The sequence below is a fragment of the Anser brachyrhynchus genome (genome assembly GCF_964034855.1).
Source record: "Anser brachyrhynchus genome assembly, chromosome: 19".
Taxonomy (NCBI): Eukaryota; Metazoa; Chordata; class Aves; order Anseriformes; family Anatidae; genus Anser; species Anser brachyrhynchus.
In genome coordinates, this window is record NC_137712.1 from 1663727 (window position 1) to 1685109 (window position 21383).

The 21383-nt window shown below is 50.9% G+C and overlaps 1 protein-coding gene across 2 annotated transcripts in view; it reads right to left on the reverse strand.

Moving 5' to 3' along the window:
* The window catches only part of NEK6 (NIMA related kinase 6), a 63960-nt gene extending 49620 nt beyond the window's left edge, over nt 1-14340 (reverse strand). The window contains exon 1 of one of the 2 annotated variants that reach the window (XM_080562005.1): nt 14119-14340. The gene's annotated coding sequence lies outside the window, so the exon portion shown is untranslated. Of the gene's footprint in view, nt 1-13857; nt 14008-14118 lie in introns of those variants that run through there. The other variant, XM_080562006.1, reaches the window with a different exon arrangement.
* Nucleotides 14341-21383: the final 7043 nt, after the last annotated feature.

The window sequence follows — 21383 nt, forward strand, 5'->3', positions numbered from 1 at the left end:
TCTTGTAAACCATCTATTCTTCTTGTAGTATGTAACATGGACTTGGAGGACAGGTTTAATGTGAGGTTTTTGTTGTTAGTGTTGTTTTTTTGGTGTGTTTTCTTTCCTTTTTTTTTTTTAATATGTTGTGAAATCTGCTTCTTAGATCTTGGTGCCAAATCAAAAGATACAATTGTTTTTAAAAGTCTTCTAAATATGCTTTAAATGCTATGTAGCTCAATCCACTCACTACAAGGGATGGTTTCACACGGCTCCTATTAAACAGTCCTAGGATCGATGCCAAGGGTACTTGGTGATTTACAGTTATGGCTAAGTAATCAATGTGACAATGAGATAAATGTTCCTTTTCACCAGCCTAACCGGACTAGTCCTACCTCTTACTTCCCCGCACGGAATTTCCTCCTGCAACACCATGTGTAAATATTTACATACAGTGCTCCTACTATCTGTAGATAAATATCAAATACATATTTAAAATCAAAATTTAGTATGGATGGCATTCAGCTGCATTTAAACTGACAACAGCTACTTTGAAGACAGATAATACTGTACAGAACAGCAACAGCAGGCTGCATTTTCCCCCAACTAATTTATATTCTTCTAGGCACAATTTCGAGCCTTCCAAAAGTATTCATTTAATTCATTTTTACAACCTTTGAAAGGGTAGAGATAGACCTCTCAGGCCACTACTAGTGTTAACGAAACACGTTAAAAATAAACACATACTAAATCTACCTGGAATTTTACCGTATTGCTTACTAAGCATGCAACAACATGCTTACCTTTTAATTTATAATGCAATAAAGCTTTCAAGCCTGAAGCCAAATTATTTAAGAACATTTCTGTTGTCCTACTCAGAATTCATTCATTTCAGATGAAGGAAAGATTAAATATAGGCTGGAAATATATTCATAACATATACGTTCACAGAAACTGCCAGACATTTTCACATCATTAAATCATAACTGAAATAAGTAACATCACATACAGCTATGAAGTGTGCTCTGTCTGTACCCGTAACGTCAGCTTCATTATCCCGCTGGCTGCGGCCTCCCTCCTGCATCGAGGGAACGATCAGCTATTTGCACGTAAGTAAGCAAGCTTACAGTTCTACCAGCAAGCTGACAATCTACACGTGAAATACAACCAGTTTCCACTCTCAATCAACACCCAAAGAGCCCCTGTAAAAACAGAGCCAAAATCCAGTAGGGAAGACCAACTATTCCCAACCCATGGGGAAAACATCCGACCTCCGCCAATCCCTGAAATGCGTTTCCACCACATACAACTAAGAACGCGAAGTATTTCCTCAGTTCACATCAGATGGGCTCAAAATCCCTGAAACCTGCTGTAGCCACCCTGCTCACGCAGTTGAGCTCTACAGCCATTAATTTGTGTCTTTATAGCCAACATATCTATCTCAAATGGAGGGAAAAGGAACAGAGGAGGACAATATATATATATTTATGTAGGCCCAACTTCAAAACATCAGAACAACAGCTTGAAGTATTTACATTTCTCATAATCAAAAGTAAGAGGAAATGATGCTGAGAATTATGCAGCCTAGCCAACGTGAAGACTCATATGATTCAAATCCAAAGGCAACTTCAAAGCCACCTCATAAACCCTCTGCACGACTTACAAAGCAGCCAGATGCTGCAAGAGCTTCCCCGCATCTGGATCCTGCGAGCAACAGCCAAACGGAAGCAGAAACTCTTCCCTGTGTAAAAAGATTTAACATTTTTCTACTTACAAAAATAGCTACATTAGAAACACGTTTGTATCATTCCTCCTCAAAATATGCCAGGACAAGTACTATCATATGTTGCTATAAAGTGTCTTATCTATACTAACTAGAACAATCAGTTTCCCTACCCGTTCCTGGAACCAACAGCACAGGTTTGGCTTGGTTTGGTTTGGTTTCACGCTGCTCTGCACCTCGTGCCCACTCCTCCGAGGCGCTGCCCACAAGGCCCCTCCATCCCCTCTCCCACCGGGACAGCTCCCCTTGGAGAGCAAGATTCACGCACCAGTGCCTCGCGAATCAAGGCTGCGGGGGAAAACAAGAAAGTTCTGTTCTTTATAAAGTCTGCATAGTTACTTTTATTACTTATTTTGATGACAGACAGGGTTAATGACGTTCTTGCAGAGAACTCTCCCTTTCCTGGGCTAAATGCCCAAATTCTTTCAGGATTCACAAGACTGTCTATTTAAATTGGGTCCAATTTTTTCTCCTACAGAGGCCTGCACAGAATGTTCTGACAAGAAGCTGGGAATCAACCTTTTGAGAAGGCTCTGGCTAAATGCGCAAGCGCTGTGCAAGACAAAAAACATTCAGCGCTATATTCTGCCCCGCGCGTTTCATTATTCTAATAAGCCCCACTGTTGAGGCATAAACCCAGAAGAATCAGCAGATTATTAAAACCCGTAGGCTCGCTCATGTAAACACGAGCCTCTTGTCCTGCCTGCCCCATGCTTCTTTCCCAGCCTGCCAAGACCCCACGTCTATGGATGTATGATGTGGTCTTTAATATAAAAATAGCGAAAAAAACACTCACGTCAGAGAGCATGAATCAAAAGTTCTCAGACGTTTGCAAATGCCTTTACATTACGTTTTCAACACACGTGCCTGTTCTACCTGCTGCAAGACACCTCCGTCAGCCACGGCCGCGAAGAGAGGAATTTAGGGGAGAAGTCCTAACACTACTAAAAGAAAGAAACAAAAATACCCAGCTGAGGCACAGTGCAATTTAGTTTTCAGCAGTCTATGAACAAAGCAAAATGCAATTTTCCAACCATCTTGAATTACCAGTTTTTAAGAGTAATTACGCTGAACACACCTCAAAATATCTGCCATGGGCCCGCTCCGCAGCGGGGACAACTCTTTACCATCAGGCACTTGCAGAAACACCAAGATTTGTTTCACAAAGGAACAAGCATTCACAATAGTTCAAAATAAACTACAATGTTTTATCAATATCAATTCAAATGATGTTGAGAGCTTGTTAATACCTGTGTACAAAACACTATTTCTCATCAACAGAAATAATTCTTAAGTGCAACAAAATCCAGGTGAAGCCAACCCTGAGCAGTGAAGTAGCCAACGACACAGCAAAGCAAGTGCAAAAGCAGAAAAATCAAAACTAAAGACACTGACAGCAAAGGAACAAGTTGAGCTGACGTGAAATGAACCAGCTTAGAGAGCTAGTAAAATAAATAAATAGATAAATGAGTAACAATGTACCCAATTCTCTGGAAAAAAGCACGAAAACCTTGCCTCATGCTGGCGGGAGAGACCCAGATCAGGAGCTAGGGATCCATCGACTCTGCTGGTCTGACAGAACATGAATAAATGCTGAATTAGTGCCTTTTGGTTTGCATGTGGAAGAAATTTTTATAGTAGTCATCGGCTTTTCATTGGCTGATGACCAGTAGACACTTGGAAACGAACTGGGCTCAGTACGTGACAGAGGAGCCTGAACAATACATCCAGAAACATCTTACTGCGCAGGGGAGAAACGACACCCTTGTGCCCCCCCTGGGCTACAGGAGGGAGCTGTGCAGTGCCAGGCATCCTGCCTGGCTCGAATCACACCGTGCGCCAGGGCCCCGAACACCCCCCAGGTGAGAGCACCCGTCAGGCTCCGATCTCTGTATTTCCAACAGGACGCCCCGAGGGCTCCAAGACCTAGGGAACTGCATTTGCTAACACCACTGCCACAGGCGCCGGGGTGGTCAGCGACCACCAGAACCCTGCACCAGCCCCCGACGGAGGCAAGGTGGGGGCGAAAATATCTCACCTAGTTATCTCACATTTCGTAGGAGTCAAAATTTCAGTGTGCAACCTGAGCTCTAAATCCCTACTAGACTTAAACACGGCAGCAAAGAAAAGCTAGTCTTCTTACTGCTCCTAAATCCTAATGGATTTTCTAATTAACTTGATTAACCCATCTTGCTCAACTTCTCAAATACCCGTTCAGAACAGCCTCACAAACAAGTGATTTCTCAGCCCTGCAACGCGGGGCTTGCAGGAGAGCTTCATAAATCAATGGAGTTGAATTGAGGTTAAAAAATGCATTTGTGGCCAGCACAGAAGTCATTTAAGAGGAAAGGTGTACCTGGTATTTCAGGAAGAGGAAGAATCCTGCGAGGGGACTGTACACATTGCCTGTGGGTTTCGAGAAGTCACAGCCACAGGTTAATGGACCGGACTATTTTGGATCAAACCAAGGCTCAAGAGAGATAAACCCAAAGTCCCAGAACTGCGAGCACGGCGGAGAGGAGGCAGAGGCAGGACCACACCACGCTTTGGAGGTCAAACCCCAGCTTTAACACACGGGAGGTGACGAGGAGGGCTGCTCTGCTACGGCGCCTCGTGACCCCCTCCAGTCTAACCCCAAAGCCTGCTAGTAAAAGGAGAGCAGGTCTGTGAGGGACACAACTGCCACACGTCCTCAGCAAAGCATCCAGCCACGAGCCTGAGAGCCCCAGTACCTCACCCTACAGTCACAGCGCAAAGGAAAAGCTACTGACAGCAGCTGAGCGCGGAGCAGAATTAATGCCACGTCCTGGACGCATGAACAAAAGCAACCCTGGCTGTTACCGCTGCCTGATGACTTAAGCGTAGATAAAAACTTAAATACGGTCTGGTGTAACAAACTGGAGACAGTCTCCGAAGGGAAAATACATTCCCCACATCATCCAGCTGCTATTATCAAACTCATTAGTGCCATCCATGTCACCAATAAAATGAGCGAGCTGCCATTCAGCTGTCCCCCGTTTCAGATGAACAACACGAAAGATCTTGGGCAACTTTGCCAAAGTCTGATAACACGGTGATGCATGGTTCATTTCAAACTTCCTTTAGAGCACTACATGCAAAAAGGCACCCTGAACACACACGCCCCGCCGGCCGACCCAGGCTTGCCTTTCATGTACGCTTTTCGAGCTGAGCACCGTCTCACGCCAGGCAGGATAAAGACGCCGCCAGCTCCCGCCAGTCCCAGGAACGCCCAAACGGTGCTGGCAGGCGGCAGGATGGGACCCCACAGACCTCACGGCGCTGGGGAGAAGCCTGCAGCGAGCGCGGTGCTGGGTGAGTGTCTCGCTGCCCTGTTACTGATGGAATGAGCGAAGCAGAGGCAGCGAACACCTGACCTTCCTACTCTGAAATAAAGTCTTTGTTTCCCTCATTACCCTTTTGACATTTCGCTAATCCACAAGCAAATGAAATATTGAGGGGGGTTATGGAGGAGGAAAAAAAAAGGCTAAGAGGGAACAGCACAGCGTGATGTGCTCACAAAGCATAACCAACAACAACAACAACATCTCGGCTGAATCTTTGAAAACAATATGTTCACTGTGTGTTATACCAAACACGCTACAAGGTCTGCTTGTCCGTGAGAATGAATCATGGTTTACATCTGGGAAGAAAGAAAAGTGCAACTAGAAATCAGGCTCCTTAGGGGATTTATTAGATCCTCACAGAGTCACCACAGACGCCGAAACCTGCTTCTGCAGCAGAAGCCGCATCTTGCAATTACCAAACAGAACAGCACAAATGAAAGCCCAGCAGATTACGCTTCAGCATCCCCAGGCAGCAAGAGGAAGGGAGCTCAGTACAAGACTGTTCAGGCTCTCCGGCTGCACCTACCCTACACCTTCCAGAAGATTTCCCACCTTTCTGCTTCTTTGAGGGCTTCGATTGCTGATGAGCGGCAGTCGGGGCTGTCCCCAGAACGAAAGGAGCGGGGACACCAGCGTCAGGTCACACCGCTGTGCTAATGCTGGCGGCGAGGGGAAAGGCAACCTCAAGAAGACAATCTCGAGCACGGGGAGATCACCTTTTCAAAAAACAGACCTACTCAAACCCCTCGACTCAAACACATCTTCACTTTAAAACTGACAGCTACAGTGCCAACAGCCTTGAGCCAGCCCTCCCTCCCACCAACGCCTCCCCGAGAGCTGCGTGTTCACCAACACGGCGATGTTTGACTTACAGGCACCAGTTACATCAATAGCCAACCAAAAATACCTAAACATTATCTGCAGCGATTGTGACTTAAGTAGCTGCAACGTGATTAACGGCCTTTTCTTCAGAGAGGGCTGCGGCAAGTTTTCCCCTCTCCCTCCATTAGTGATGAAGCACAAAAGCTGCAATAAGTCATCACAGTCACTTTAAAGTACAAACCAGGGAGACTCAAAGAAATCCCAACAGGTCACACTGTAAATTATGGCATTCCGTAATATACAAAGAACCAAGAGCAAACACAGGTAAAGAACTGTACCCACCACTGTTTACCCTTGGATGGTAAAGTTCTTACGACTGACATAACGTTATAAATCGAGTAATTGACCTGTAAGGAAGTAAGGAGCTCAGGAGAGTTAAAAATTACCCTATAAATACCATAAAGATTAACAGATTTGTAATACCCACCCAAGAAGCACTTACTCTAAGTAGAATGATTATGAAAACACAGCAAGAATATTTACTACATAGTACCGACTCCAGTATATACAGACTGCCACGAAAGGCAGCACTGGTTCTTAATATAGTGACAGCTGAAAGTCACCACTTAGATTTCCCTGCTGATTAAAGGGTAACGTACAGACACACACGGCTCTGACTTATTTGCTTCTTTGAAATACAGTCGTGTATTTTGAAGGACCGTGTCAAGGCTTTTTGTTGCGGTTGTTCTCGCTTAGCGTTTTTAAGATTTAAGTTTTGCACAGCTGTTTGATAGAAGGTCTAATGGAATACTGACAGCACAGGGGAATGAAAGCAGAACTTCCACGAACGGAAGAGGGATTTTTTGTGTCCATGTTTGTGAATACCTATTTCAATCTAAGTCCCTACACTTGGGAGAAAAGGAACCTTAAAACACCTCTCGGGTTTTTCTCCCCATCTCCTCACCGTAATGACATCCGTATGCCCCGAGGACCAGAACCCACCACAAACTCTCCAAGAGAGTCTTGGCAGTTCTCAGTGCTTCTATGAAGAAACGCAAAACCCTCCAACAAGGAGAAAAAACTCCTTTTCAGAGCAGAAATGGCGGAGAAATGCGTCCATGAGGGTAAGGACAGGACAGAGACTTAAACTGAAATTCCTCAAAAGAATCACATTGAATTTACTGTGAAGTAATCCGCCCTGTAGACCAACATTCCCCAGTTGCTGCTGCACCAACTACAGCCATTTCCATCTCCAGCTGCACAGTTTACAATTCACGAGGTTAAGAAAAAACTCCCCAAAGCGAAGGAGGGCAAGGAGGCCTGCCGGCTCTCAGCAAAGAAGAACGGGAACGTGCGTTTCCCCGCGCCGCGAGCGGGGCGAGCACCCCGCCGCCAGCACGCCCCTCGGCACCGCCTCTCGCACGAGCCGTCCTTGCCATCCAGCACCCGCTCCCGCTGTCAGCGTGGATTTAAGGTTCCGTCTCGGGCACACCGGGAGTTTTCAGCAGGCCGCCGGGTATTTCCCGCCTCGCAGCAAGCGGGCTTCTCGAGGCGCGCAGACCGGACGACGAAAGCAACTGGAGAGCGGCGCCTGTCACCGAGCTCTGCAAAATGAAAGACTTGCAAATCCTCCCAGGGCGTGGAGCAACACCTGCTCCGTCAGCAGGCTGGGCTGGGCGCGGGGTCACGGCCCTTATCGGCTCGGTTTTTGACCCCTGCAGAATCAGGGCGCTAGGTGAGGTGCCACCAGTCCCAGGGGACGGGGGGGCAGAGCCACGGGACGCCCCCGGCCCCGGGGAGCCCCACGGCAGGGCGCACGCCGACGGACGGCTCGGGAGAGGTGGGATGCTCAGCTGAAACGCGAGACCGGGACCCCCTGGGCAAGGTCCCTCAGCTGTCTCCCGGCCAGGCTGCAGCGCCTATCTCGGGCTGCTGACAGCCGCTCATTTTGCAAATAGCTGTGCAGCGCGGAGCTTCGTTGCCCCTCTCCCGCTCCGCCATCCTCTCATCAGCGGGGAGCCCCCCCCCGCTCCTCAGCGTTACCCCCAGGGCAGCCGCTGTGGCTCCCTGCTTAGGATGGACGGCAGCGCACCCAGCTCGCCCCGCTGGCTTCGCCCGCGGCACACCACGGGTCAGGAGCCGGCTCCCAAAGGCTCCCCGGAGGGCTCCCAGCACAGGCAGCCCCCCCGTGCCTGGAGAAGCCACGTTTCCACCCGCCCCGTGACTGGCGCTGCGCAAACGGCCCGTCCACCGCGTCTGCGAACAACGCGCGTCTCACGCCACGTCCCGAGGCGCAGCGAACAGAAAGGTGCACGGCCCCCTGCCCCTGAAGCAGGGCAGCATCAGAGCGAGAGCTGCTTGAAATTACGAACAAAACCAAAACCTAAAGGGAAGGACAAACGCACCGCCCTGCCGTGCTGCTGCCCAAGGCTCTGCCCAGAGACTGGGAAGGGCCTGGTGCGTGCTTGGAGTCACCACGTGAAGCACGCATCGTGCTTGGAGCCTGCAGCTGAAGACTTAAGTTACTCAAAGCAGAAACACCAAAAAATGGAAGAACTGCCTCTGGGCTGTAATAGGTATGTTAACAGTCCAGGAAAAAAAACAACTGATGGTGAGGAAACAATCACACGGGGAAAAGCTGTATGACAGCTGCCACCACTTTTTCAGTTAAAAAATAAAACAAAAACAAACCACAACCTTACCATCTTTTGCATTTTGTGATTAGGCGTGCTCTAACAATTTTAGTGTGTTTTATATTGTCATGGTGTTCTTGCTCACAGGGAATAAAACAGTACCTCCAACCACCCTAACTTCTGGTCCCAGAACCAACTTCGTGCACTTCTGTGCGTGACCTCCATTTTCAAAACGACGTCAGGTATCACTTCTACCACCTCAAGATCTTAGCTGAAAATGCTCTATTTTACAAAAGTCATTAGGCTTTTTATACCTGCGCTGTTTGGGACTTCTCTGCACTTGGATTGTAAGAAAAATATGGACTTGCTACATGTGTCCTTGAGAGTTTCCAAACTACCTGATTTTGTTTTGCAAAACAGTACAAGAACAGGACAGCCAATACCACTTTATTTTAATAAAATGCAGTAGACTCTAAAGAAGTAATTCATAAACCACCTACAAGTCACTGGAAGGAAAAAAAATGCAGTTATCTCAACGTCACTGCAGGAGCAGGAGTTTTATTGTGCATGAGGAGTACGCTGCCTTAACCTGAGGAGGGGAAGATTTAAAAGCAGTATTTAAGTATATTTAGAATTCCAGGACGTTAAAAAAAAAGAGACCAAATAAATAATGCATTCTGACTTCTAAGCAAGCATTTGTGAGGTTTCAAGAACGCTTTGGAGTATGAAATTCCTCGAGTCATTCACTTACCCCATTTGCTTTCAAATAGATACTGTCTGCTGTCAGTTCACTTAAACGCGTAACAGGAAACTCAAATTTGACTAAAAGGTAGTATTACGTTACTACTGGTTTTGTATGGAAACCTTTTTAGAAGTAAGAAGCTAAGGGGAAGTTTTTTTTCCTCCCCATCTGTGACAGACAGCTGTTCACTGCCTGGAATCTATGATAGCAGACACTTAAAGTAGCACCGAGCTGAAGTAAACACTTCAGAAATTTAATTTCTTTAATTGTACTGACACTGTAAAAGTGTTTGATATTTGCCATGTGAGAAATCAAATCATCTGATTAAACACTGAAGCTAAACACAGTTATAATTTATTTAAAAAAAAATATGAAATATTTAAAATATTCTGAAAATAAAAAAATATATGTTTAAAAATGTTAACACAATTCAAGAGACTTCTTGTGCATGTACGTCAGCGTACAGCATGTCCAGATGTTTAAACACTTAGCACAGGTTAGAACTTGAAGTAATCTTGATCCAAGCCAATATGCATATAAAAAATAAGCCAAGATAGAAAGAGACCTATCTAGCCATAAAAAGATTTGACAGCTTTACGGACTGCTGCGTTTGAACCACTATTAAAAGCAACTCCCCACGGCTTTCTGCTTTTAAATAAAACTTAGCTCCCAAGTTCTAGAAGTGCCCGCTTAGTCCCATGCTTGTGAGGACCTTGGTTCCCCCTGTCCCACCTTTCAGCCAAGCAGCGACAGCGGCTCCAATCCGGCTTTAAAACCAAACGGCACCCTCCCCAATAAACCTGTAAGACGTTTTTAAACAAGGGCTGAATGTTCTCTCTAATTCAGACACACTGCAGCAATGGCAACCTGCTGGGAAAAGCAAACAAACAAACAAACAAAAAAAAACCAACTGCGCACTGTGCTTTTAAAAAAGCACTTTCTTAAAATCTAGAATTTGAATGCAAATTTTTTGGCTTCTGTTTTTCCCCTCCACCCCCCCCCCCCCCTCAGCACCCTCTGCAGTGCCGCGTAGCCCAACCTGAACACGGCGGGGATCCCACAGCCTCCCCGGGGAGCCGCTGCACTGTGCCCTGCCAAACCCGCGCTGTCGGTGGCAGGGGCCTCTCCTCGGCTCACTGCTGCAGGGCCAGGATCCGACGGACGCCAGACACCTCCGCACAGCCCCAGGACACCGCGGTGCCCCGTGAGGGGCTCCGGCACTCTGCACTGCTTTTTGTTGTGCGGGATGCCTCGCGGGACCCGTACCTCACCGTTGTGAATTTGCCCTCATACCAAAGCACTGCGTAATGAATACCTGTTGCAGCATCACTGGACGTGCCCTGCAAAGCCTGAGCTGACACAAGGCAGCAAGCCGTGCTTCCCAGCGCTGGGACGGGGCACGTGGCAGCGCGGCCTCGCGAGCCCTGGGGAACCCAGGCGGGAGGACCTCGGCTGCGTCCCGCAGTGCACGTGCTGGCCGCCCTCTGCGGAGCGGTCTGACCGCTGGGCGGGCCCGTGCCCCTCGAGGACTCAGCTAGGGAGAGCAGAAGTCGCCCTTCCAGCAGCCACGTTAAGGGGTTCAGCACAGCTGAGTTTTGTCTTTTGCTTCCTCAGCGTTACCGCAGCCCACCCGTGGGCCAGGCCTGGCGCAGGGCAGGGGCAGCCCGGCAGCGGGAAGCGGAGCCCCGTTCCCCAGCCCCGGCCGCTCCGCCCGACGCCGAGGCACATCGGCTCGTCCTGAGGCTGTCACCCCCAGCTTTCAGACAAACGGCACTGATCCCCGAGGGCACGCGGAGACCGACTGGCTGAACGCGCACGGAGCCTGCCAAGTGCTTTCACGCACTCGTGCTGGCAGCTTTGCAAAGGAACAGGCGAGGACAACAATCACACCCGCGTTAACAGGAGCTAACGCCAGAAGAAATTACTTTCAAGGCCTCCATCTTTAACATGCCAACGTTTTACTTCTGTCTGTTTCAGCCAGCCTTTAACTTCCCCCCGGTTTTACACCGGTAAAGGCCATTTCCAGGGGTGTTCAACTGTGTGTCACTCAGGTGCGCCGAGGCTCCCCCTGTGCCACCCCGAGGGCCTCCACCTCCTGCCCAAAGCCCCGCGCTCGGGCCCTCAGCGACGAGCGGTGGCGTGAGGGCAGCCGGGAGCTCTGCGACCACAAGAAAGCTCCGTGTCTGCTTCCAGGGCTGCACGAACGTTGCCGGTGCGTCCTGCATTTAGGCCGGACACGAAGATGCACCACGCCATTTCCTAACAAAACGTCTGTTCACGGCTTCTTTAACCACAATTCTGTGCCCAAGCACCACAGCCCCTTTCCATCTGGACACGTTGAATTTTAATATACTGAAGCAGTTAGTAAAATAGCCCAGCGTCTAAAATGAAGTTCCAGGTTTTGGTTTTTTTCCCCATTAGCTGGAGATAAAGACAACTTTCATGGGTTCTTTGCCATGAACAACCTCTTCTATCACAAGAGCTTCCAAGAGAAGTAATTCAGGGTGACAAAGGCTAAAAACCACAAGTCAGATACTAAATTTGTGTTCTAGAAGTCCTCTATCCCAACGAGGCTTTCAGGACAGGGCAAGAGTCAGGCCCCTGGGGTTATACTGATGTCCACTTTCATAATTTGGTTTTTGGCATCTTCCTCTAGGACTGCCTCTGCCCGTCCAGCAACACGTGACAACTCTCGTGCTTTAAATTCAGAACAAGTAAGTCAGATTCTTACTGCCTGCCCCACTCGCTGGCTGCTCCAGTTCTGTGCTGCCATGTTGTTTGTTGTCTATCTGCTTTTCACAGCCTTAAGTTAAACATATTTGGCACATATGAAGTAGGAAAAGGTGTGAAGTACATTCACTAATTCATCCTCTGCACAGCTATAAAGTGTTCTCAAGGTGCACAGAAAAACTTGCCTCCATTTTACAGCTAAGAAAGCACACGTTGAGTAGAAAAAAACGTAAGTATTTTTGGCTCCTATCCCTATACAAAAATAAAAAATTAAAAAATAGTCATTTTACTCTGAGTAAATAATTGTTAACAGATGAAAAAAGAACTACAAGAAAAAAAACCACCTCTTTAAAGCCACTGACTGGAAGAGGCCTTCAGACCGACGATAGGTCTGAACAAAGCCAAGAAGCGTGGTGCGAGATAAATCTCAGAATCTCCCACTATTTCCTCTAGCACAACCTCGATTACTATGAGAAATGAGAACAGACAGCGTAGGCTCAATATTTTCAATATACGTTTGAGTATCGCATACTGGCATAAAACCCTTTGGGAAGGACCACAGGAGGCGAGTACTTAAAAAGTCAGTTTGCCCGCGTGGGCTTGGAGTCCAGGCTACGCGCTGCAAAGGTGCATTAAAGCTCATCTCCAAGCTACGTGCCTGTCCTCCCTGACAAAGCACGTGTTTGTCAAGAAAAAGGTTCCAGAGGAGCAGGGCGAACAACACGAGCAGAGGCGCGTTCTGTGCCGGGGTGCTGGGAGCGCACAGGGCTGGTTCTGTCCTGACACGTTCCGCCAGGGCGACAGCCGTCACTCGCGCCCCGTCCAGAAACCGCACTTCCCACGGAGGATGCTCCTTTTCCACCATAATAAAAGCCTCCCCCCCACTTCTTTTTCTTTTTTTTTTTTTTAAATCTCTGAGGCATAAAGCCATAGGAAACGGGGGCAGCAACTCTGCTATCTGAAACAAGTTCCCTTCCCCCCCCCCCCGCTGCTGAAAGCATGACTGTCACGGAGAACGTCGGCAGGAAAAAAAATGACAATGGAAAGAGTTCGTGTGAGCGTCAAGAGATGCCGGAGAAGGCGAAAACGGCAGAAAGGCTGCACAAGTCGAATGGTTGCTGGCCGTGATTCACAGCAACCAACTTCGAAAGGAGACGCAGGAACGCCAGCAGGACAGCCATAACGCGCCGGGGGCTTGCATCACCGGGCTGGTAATTGCTACGATATTTCCTATCGGATTACCGAGCCCGCAGTAACGCCACGGGCAGCCGCCGATGTGCAGGGCCGCCCGGCGCGTGCGGGCAGGCGGACGGGCAGCGGGACAGACGGGCGGACACCCGGACGGACACCCGGAGCCCCGATGCCCCCCGCCGCTCCTCCCAACAAGTGCACGCCGCCCCGGGGCCGAGCACCGTGCCGGGGGCGGCGGCGGCGCCCCGCGAGCAGCGGGGGCTCCCCGGGGGCAGGTGCCCGGCCCCGAGCCCCGGCACCGGGCGGCCGCGGGGCGCGCTGCGGGGCCGCGCCGGGACCCGGGGCCGCGCCTGCCCGGCCCCGAGGGGGCAGCGCTAAGGGCGGGCGGGCCGGGAACGGACGGGACGGGCCGGGCTGGGCCGAGCCCCCCGCTCCCCCCCCGGCCTCGGCTCGGCCCCGACCGAGCGCTGCCGCCCGGCCCGGCCCGGCCGTGCACGTGCCGCCCGGGCCCCGCGCGCTCCTCCCCCGCCCCGGGGGCCTCCCGGGGGTCCCGCTCGGTGCGGCGGGGCCCCCCGCCCCCGGACCCTCCCCCCCCCCACCCCCGGTGCTCACCTGCGGCCGGAGGAGCGTCGGGGCCCGGCCCCGGGGCGGGCAGGCGGCGGCGGCCCCGCAGCCCCGCGCGAAGCGAGCGAGCGGCGCCGCGTCCCGCAGGCAACTTCGGCCGCGCGCTCCCGCCGCGCGCCCCCGCGTTCCCCCCCCTCCTCACCGCCCCCCCCCCCCCCCCCCACACACACCCCGCGCCGCTCGGGAGCGCGCCCGGCGGCTGCCACGCAGGCCGGGGGCCGGGAGCGCGCGGGCGGCCCCGCTCCCCACCTGCCGCCGGGCTCCGCCGCCGCCCGGCCTCGGGCTCGGCCTCGGGCTCGGGCGCTGCCGCCTGCGCTCGGCCGCGGGCTCCGTCCGGCCCGGCGGGGGGCTCCGCGCTGCCGCCCGGCCGCTCGCTCGCCCTCTCGGTGCTTTTTCCACGTCCCGCGATGAGTCACCGCCGGAGCGCCGCTGCCCCTGTGGAAGGAGCATGAGCGGAGCCCTCCCACCGCCCTCCCGCCGCCTTCCTCCCCCGGAACATGACGGCGGCCCCGCGCCGCGCTCCCGCCCCGCCGCGCCCCGGGGCCGCCCCGGGGCCGCCGAGGCTCCGCCGCGGCCTGCGCTGGGCCCTGCTGGGCCGGGCCGCGCCTCCGCCGCCCGCCGCCGGTCGCTCCCGATGTGCCCGAGTTAGGGCCGAGAACTCGAGGCTCGTTTACAAGGGGGGCAGAACCTGAAAGCGGGCTTAACCATAAAGAAAAGCGAAACCCTTGGGTCTGGCTGAACCGACGCAGCGGGGCGACAGGCGCAGCCCGGCTGCCAGCACCGTGCGGCCGCTGGCGGTTTGGGGCTCAGTCAGCGTTTGTCCGCCCCGGCCCTGCCCCACCGGGACACCCCGAGCCGGCACCAGCACGGCGCGAGGCGCCGCGGCGTGGGGCCGGGCGGGCCAAGCGAGCAGGCCGTGCGGGCAGGAGCGACCGCCGCCACCGCGGCAGTTGGTCCCTACTTGGAGCTCTGCCACCCAGAAATAATACAGTTTTTTACAATGACCGCTGACCGAGGCCGTTCGGTCGCTGCGAGCAGCTGGCGTGGAGCTGGTGACGGCCGCGACCCCCCCGGGCTGTGAAATGCAGGCACACGAGGGAGTCGCAGCCAGCCCGGTGCTGGCGGCACGCAGGGGACCCCCGTCTTTGGGACGGGTCTGATCTCGTCCCATATGTCCTGGGCCTTTTTGTGATCCCCGGTTCCTTCAGGCGTCCTGAAGGGAAGGGCTTCGCTCTGCATCCTGCGCTTACAGGCATGGCCAGCACCTCCCGGAGAAATGCTGGCAGCCTGCGGGGCTGCTGCATCATCCCCTCTCTGCCTCACCTGCGCCAGGGCTGGGGGAACCAGTTACCTGCGACATTTTGGTCCGAATAAGTCATTTTTGCTGGCAGACTTTCCTCACGTACCTTGAGCTCCAAAGTCCCAGTTCTGCAGAACCCGGGAAGTGCCGGCAGGTCCTTGCGCAGGTGGCACTGTTTATTCATCAGAACCACTTTTAGGAAAACATTCTCGCTAAAGCCGTGCCGCCTCTGGCATCCAGAGAGACAAAAGAGCTGCAGCAAATGTTTGTGGGATATTCAGGTTATTTTGTAAGATCTGAGCTGATTCTTTTGAAAACGTCACTAAGTTTTGTTTTTGTTGTAAAGTTGTTTACACAAAGCTAATATAAATTCAGTGCATCCAGTCCGGGTGAATATAAACACGATCCTTGCAGGGCCTCAAGTTTCTGATATGTCTCACATTTAAGATACTGCAGAAGTAGATTCTATCTCCCTGAGCAGTTCTGATAGCATAGATTTTTCTCTCAAGGGTACAGATGCCTGCACAGCTATGCAATGCTTCTCACTAGAGACAGAGCAATAGACACAACAGATGGAAACTGAGAGGCCACCTGGTTTTAAAGCAAATCATATCATCAATCTATCAGTACAAAATCTGAAACATGGGAAAGTGCTTAGAGAAACAAAATGAATTCAATTCTCTTTTTTTCTCCAAACTCAATTTTCTCAAGGTCTGTTGATGTGCCACTTGCAAAAATGCATTTCTTTCTCTTGAAAATAGACTGCCAGTGGATCGAGGTACAAGAACTTTCGTGTTTTACATCAAAACAAAACAAAAAGAAAGAAAAGGATCTTTTGTTAGGCTGCCATGAGTTACTGTCTTGCTATTCAGAAAAGCTGTTTTCAAAAATCTGCTACATTCTTGTGCACAGCTTCAAGATCCAGGTTTTTCACTGCTAAATTAGACACACCAGACAGAATTACTTTGGATTATCAACAGCAATTCAGTTAAGAAAGAAAATTAAATTTCCTCAATTAAGTCTTGACAGAGAGAGGCTTTCTTTCATACAGTATGCTAGGATTCTGCTGCAGTTCTCCTTCAAACAACCCCCAAAGCGAGAACTTCCAGAAGATGTTTGCGTTTTTCCTTCCCCGTTTCGGCCGCGCGAGGAGCAGCCGCTGGCCGGTGGCTCGCGGAGGAGGGAGGTCGGCCCTCGTGCAGGGCCGGGCCTACAAGGGCACGAGGTGCTCGACACACGCCCATCTGACGGCAGGTCGTGCCACGCGCTGAGCTCAGCTCCCCGTTTCCATTTAACCAATTCCACTGTTTTATACAGTTCGAGAGTGTGTTGACGCACATTTTAATCTACAAATATTTAAAGTCCCGCTGACACAGCTGTCAGAAGGAACTCCCAGCAGGCAGCGTAAGCCTGAAGCTCAGTCTGTAAGGAACGGAGAGCTACATAAATAAGGGTACTTTAAATAACTTCGTTTTTACCCTAACATACAAGGAAGTGCTCTTCTGTTCCAGCGCAGCCAGGCATTTCTGCCTCTAAAGCTGCACGGCCAAAGCTCACACGGTGACAGCCTGCTTGTTCCCCACAGCCCAAGTGTTTCGGCACTGTCCCGACCCGTGGCCTTGAGGCCACTTTACTGCCGTCGTTCAAACACAGCCGAGTGCCACAAGTAGGCCACCACAGCGGTGGGGGCTGAGAAAATTAAACAGGTACCTTTCTTTATTTCTTGCGGGGATGAAGGTTCCCGATAGTGAGTCTGTATCTGGAAAACTAGAATGATCTCAACCCAATTCTTCAAGGATTTTAAATCAACATATAGTCAATGGGATTGATTTACCTTATTCTGAGTGCTAAATGCAACTGTCACTGTGTCCTTCATCCTCAGTCCGTTATTGATAAATTCCTGGCCCTAGTGACTTGATATATGCCTATTGACTTATTTGTTATTTTCCATTCTTAATAGCGTCCACTGTGGAGACTTCTGCTAACAGTTATTTTCAGAAGAAAAAAAAACCACCCTTCTTCCTCAAATGAAACTTGCAGAGTTTAAAGAGCTTCAATTTTCCAGCAGTAGCTAGAGAAGATGGGCTGTGAATTTTTCTTTCCCCGTGCACGGCGGCAGCGTGCCTTCTCCGCACACACACTGCATGCAGGCTGACTTTCACGGTGTGTCTGCAGCCTGCATGCTCGGTTCTCATATTTCTGTAAGGTTCGAGTCCCAGAGGAAGCATTAATGCTAAAGGAATGCATACCAGCGTGTAACTAGTCTAAAAGTCAGTACAAAATCTCTCCAACAGATTGCTCAGAGAAACACCTCTTTTTTACCGCATTTAAGATCTGCAGATTGATCTCATGAGCATTTGTGCAACAGTTTAGTCTCAAACTGATAAGAGTGCTGCACAAAGAGAGAAAGGGAATCAAAGGAGATTAAAAAGCGCTGGTCTTCAGGAAGATAAGCGACCTAGAGCCGCCACGTGACCCCGCGAGCGCTCCAGCTCGGCCGCCTGCGGATCTCATCAGGGAACCAGATGTGACCAGTGGCAGAATATCCTGCGCAGCGTGAGATCTGGAGTCTGTGATTGCCATCCAGGAAAGGGGAGATGGGAAAGTATGATGGAGAAAATGTCCTTTTTTTTTTTTATAGAGTTTAATTGCTGAGAAGAAAGACACGTTTTCTTTTAAAGAAGAAGGGATGCTAGAAAGCAGGCTGAGGAAGGTGTCTGGAGGAAGGAGCAGGAGGAGTTTTTATACTACAGAAAATTTAACATCGCTTCCTCCTTGCTGGTGATCGTGTGTTTGGAAGGATTAAGCGGCAGTGAGCAGTTCTCAATTCATTTCTTTGGTCAGTGGAAAGCAGGGCGGGGTGGCGGAGAAGAAGCAGAAGAGGCCTGCCGCCCCTCCTCGCAGGGCAGGAAACTGTGCGCTTCCATCCGCAGCTTTGCTCGCCCTCCGTGAGGAGCAGCAGCACGGGGAGAGGCTGCCTGGTGCCTGTGCCCGTCGCCAGCACCGAGAGGGTCCCGGCGTGGGCTCTGCCCTGCCAGCGAGGGCTGTGGGTGGCAGTTCCTGCTGCCCTCGGGGAAGGGCGGGTGGAGGATGGGGGTTGTCAGGTTTGTGCTCGCTGCTTATTTTGGGGAGGAGGAGGAGGAGGAAGTTGCTGTAAAAGCTGGAGCTGGGACACGGAGAAAGCTGCGGGTCCTGCACGTGGAGATTCCGCTCCCCGTGCTCTTGCGAGAGGAGTGGTGGGCGCCTTGTCTCAGCCCCAGCAAAGGGTCTGGAGATGAAGCCCGAGCCCTTGCATTTGTATTCAGACAAAGGGCAGGGAGGCAGCGCAGCAGCCGAGCGCTGGGGTGAGGCCCCCAGCAGCCCGCATTGCCAAGCAGATGGGCTGCCGTGTTCTCAATCAACTCCAGTTTTTAAGGTCATGCCTAGATAATGAGCATCACAGCACTCAAGCCTACAGATCATGAATATATGGATGAATATTGACTCACACATTTTCCTTTCTACAACTCTGTTCCTGTAACTTCCCCTGCGCCCCAAAGCCAGCACATCCTGCCTCGTGGGGTCTCCAAGCCCTCAGCACCCTCCGCCTGCGTGCTCCTCCTGGCCCCCCAGCAGCTCAGCCCTCGGCAGCACGCGGCCACCAGCATCTCCCACCGTCCTCTCTCAGGAACGTCTCAGCATGGAGGGAGAAAGCAGACAGGCCAGACAGTGCCAGGCACAAAAGGGCTCCTTCAGCTGGACTTCAAAGAAAAGCCCCACAAAAGGGCAGCCCCTTCCCCACCTGCAGCGCCTGCTCTGAGAAGCCCTCGTCACCGCCGGGGGGTTGCAGCTGCTGCTGAAACCCTAATGGAGACTTCTCGGAGGGTGCTGAGGCACTGGAACGGGTTGCCCGAGGAGTTGTGCACTAAGGTGGCAGGTACCTAGGGCTTGCTTTGGGAAGGGAGAGGCGACTCGCCATGCCACGTGTGGCTGTGGAGGAACAATGACCAGAAGCAGCACTGTTCTGCTGCTGTTTGAGCGCCAAGCTGCAGGCCGTGCCGTTTGTGTCACAGTTTACATTGCCATTTGTGCCAGGGCTTCAGGAAACTCAATTCAAAGTTGTTGCCTCCCTCTTGCTTCTCTGGTGGGGTCTGAGCTCAGGTCAGGTCCCGTCCCGAGCCGAGGGCTGAGCCTGCCTTTGGCTCGCGTGGGGCTGTGGCCACAGCACGCGGGCACCCAGGCACTGGGGACACCTGGAGGGCTTGGGCTTGGGCTCGGGTGTGAACCCAGACCTCACGGGAGGCCGTCAGTACGGACGGGCCCAGCTGCTGCACTGCTCTGTTAGCGACAGCACAAGCTTCACTGCTAAGTCTCCCTGTTTTCTTAATGAACTGTCTTAAGTCAGTCCCTGTTTATACAGTGTCTCTGGTTGTTAGCAGTACTTGAATGCCTTCCCTTACTCAGCCGTGCTGGAGTTCTCATTTTTTGTTGCAGGTTTGCTTTCTCGGTTTCATGCGTGAATTTCTAGAAAAAGAAAAAGGAAAAGAAGAAAAAGGAAGGAAGAAAAAAAAAAGAAAAAGAAAAAAGGGAAGGGAAGGGGAGGGAAGGCAAGGCACGGCAAGGCACGGCAAGGCAAGGCAAGGGGGAAAAATAGGAGAAGGAGAAAGAAAAAGCAACTGAAGCAATTGAAGCCAGATTGAATGGCTCCGGCTGTAACAGTCGTAGGCCCTTCCCCTATTTCCCTGACATTCCTCCTTGTGACCCCTTCCAAGTGTTCTGGGCGAGTTTCGCAGGAATGCACAGTTACGCTCCGTCTCCGTGAGCACGGCCTGTTATTCGAAAGGAGCTGGCAGAGCCTCCCGGCTTTCACAGCCAGATGTTACGAGGGTGACCCTGCCAGAAGCTGCATGCGTGCACCTTCCCATTCTCAGCCCCTTGCGCAGGGGATATTTTCTGAAGAATCTGTTCTGGGTAATGCTTTTGTGATTTGCTCTCTTCTTCACTTCTAAGGTCTGCTCGTAGCATCGGTGCTATATAATTTCACAGCCAGAGAAAGTGGGATACCTTTTGCCATGAACTTCAGCAGGAGCAGGACAGCATAATAACATTTCAGGACTTTGGGGTCCTACTCGTGAGTCAGGACTCAGACTGCATTCAGTGTTGTGCAAAAAAATTCAGAACAAAGGAAGATTCCTGCCCATAAAAAGCCTGCAGGTAAGTTTTACATTTCAGGCTAACAATATGGACACAGAGACAAAAGAATGCAAATGAAAAATGAGACAGTACTGGTTAGCATAACACTCAGGGATCGTGCAATAGTAACAGCTTTTCTTCCATCTTTTCTTCACCTTTTCTCTACATTCCTCTAGCTTATTAACAGTTACGGTGATACCTATACCAAGCCGCACAGCCAGTTCTTTACAAGTGCAGTAATAAATCACTGCACACTGAATGACAACTCTATCATCGTAACTTCATGTCCCACATGATGCATGCTTACGGATCTAAACAGTCTCAGTTTCAGCCAACCTTCTCCTTTCTCTACTATTGCTTTTCATAGCCTTGTATTAAATTATAAATTTTGCAAGACAAAAACTTTGTCCTTTGTAGTAGCACGCAGGATTCCTGACCACTCTTACACTTCGAGGAGCTACTGCCCTAGAAACACTTAACACGCGCCTCAGAACTAATGACTTGTCACTTCGTTTAATTTATCAAGATGTAGAATGGACATTGTTCCTATGCCTCAAAACGAGCGGAGGTGGAGGTGGGAATCATGAATTTTAAATCTAATACCATTTTATAATCCCAGGAATCAAATGACAAATTTAACCTTTAAAATAATATTACGAAAGGAAGTTAAAATAATGGCGCAGCACAGTTCTTAATGTTAAAGTGCTTTCTGTCCCTCCAGTGAAAGGTGCTGCAGAAATGCAGAGCATTATGTTTATTTATTAATAATCCCGCAAAGAAATTTTCGTGATCGCCACTGGGGACTGCCTGACAGGTGACACAGGCGACCTCCTGCCAGGAGTGACATCTCTCCCCTATAATTTACATTCTCTAAATGATTTGCGATCAAATTACTTACAGCACAGATTAGCTTCTCCCCCCGCTATTCACTCGCAGCACCACATTCAACTGTTTGTTCCACAGAACCGTAAAAATAATAATATGGAAAGTCAGTGCCTCTGCTTCCAGGGTATTCCAACATGGAAACAGCACATTGGCCAGG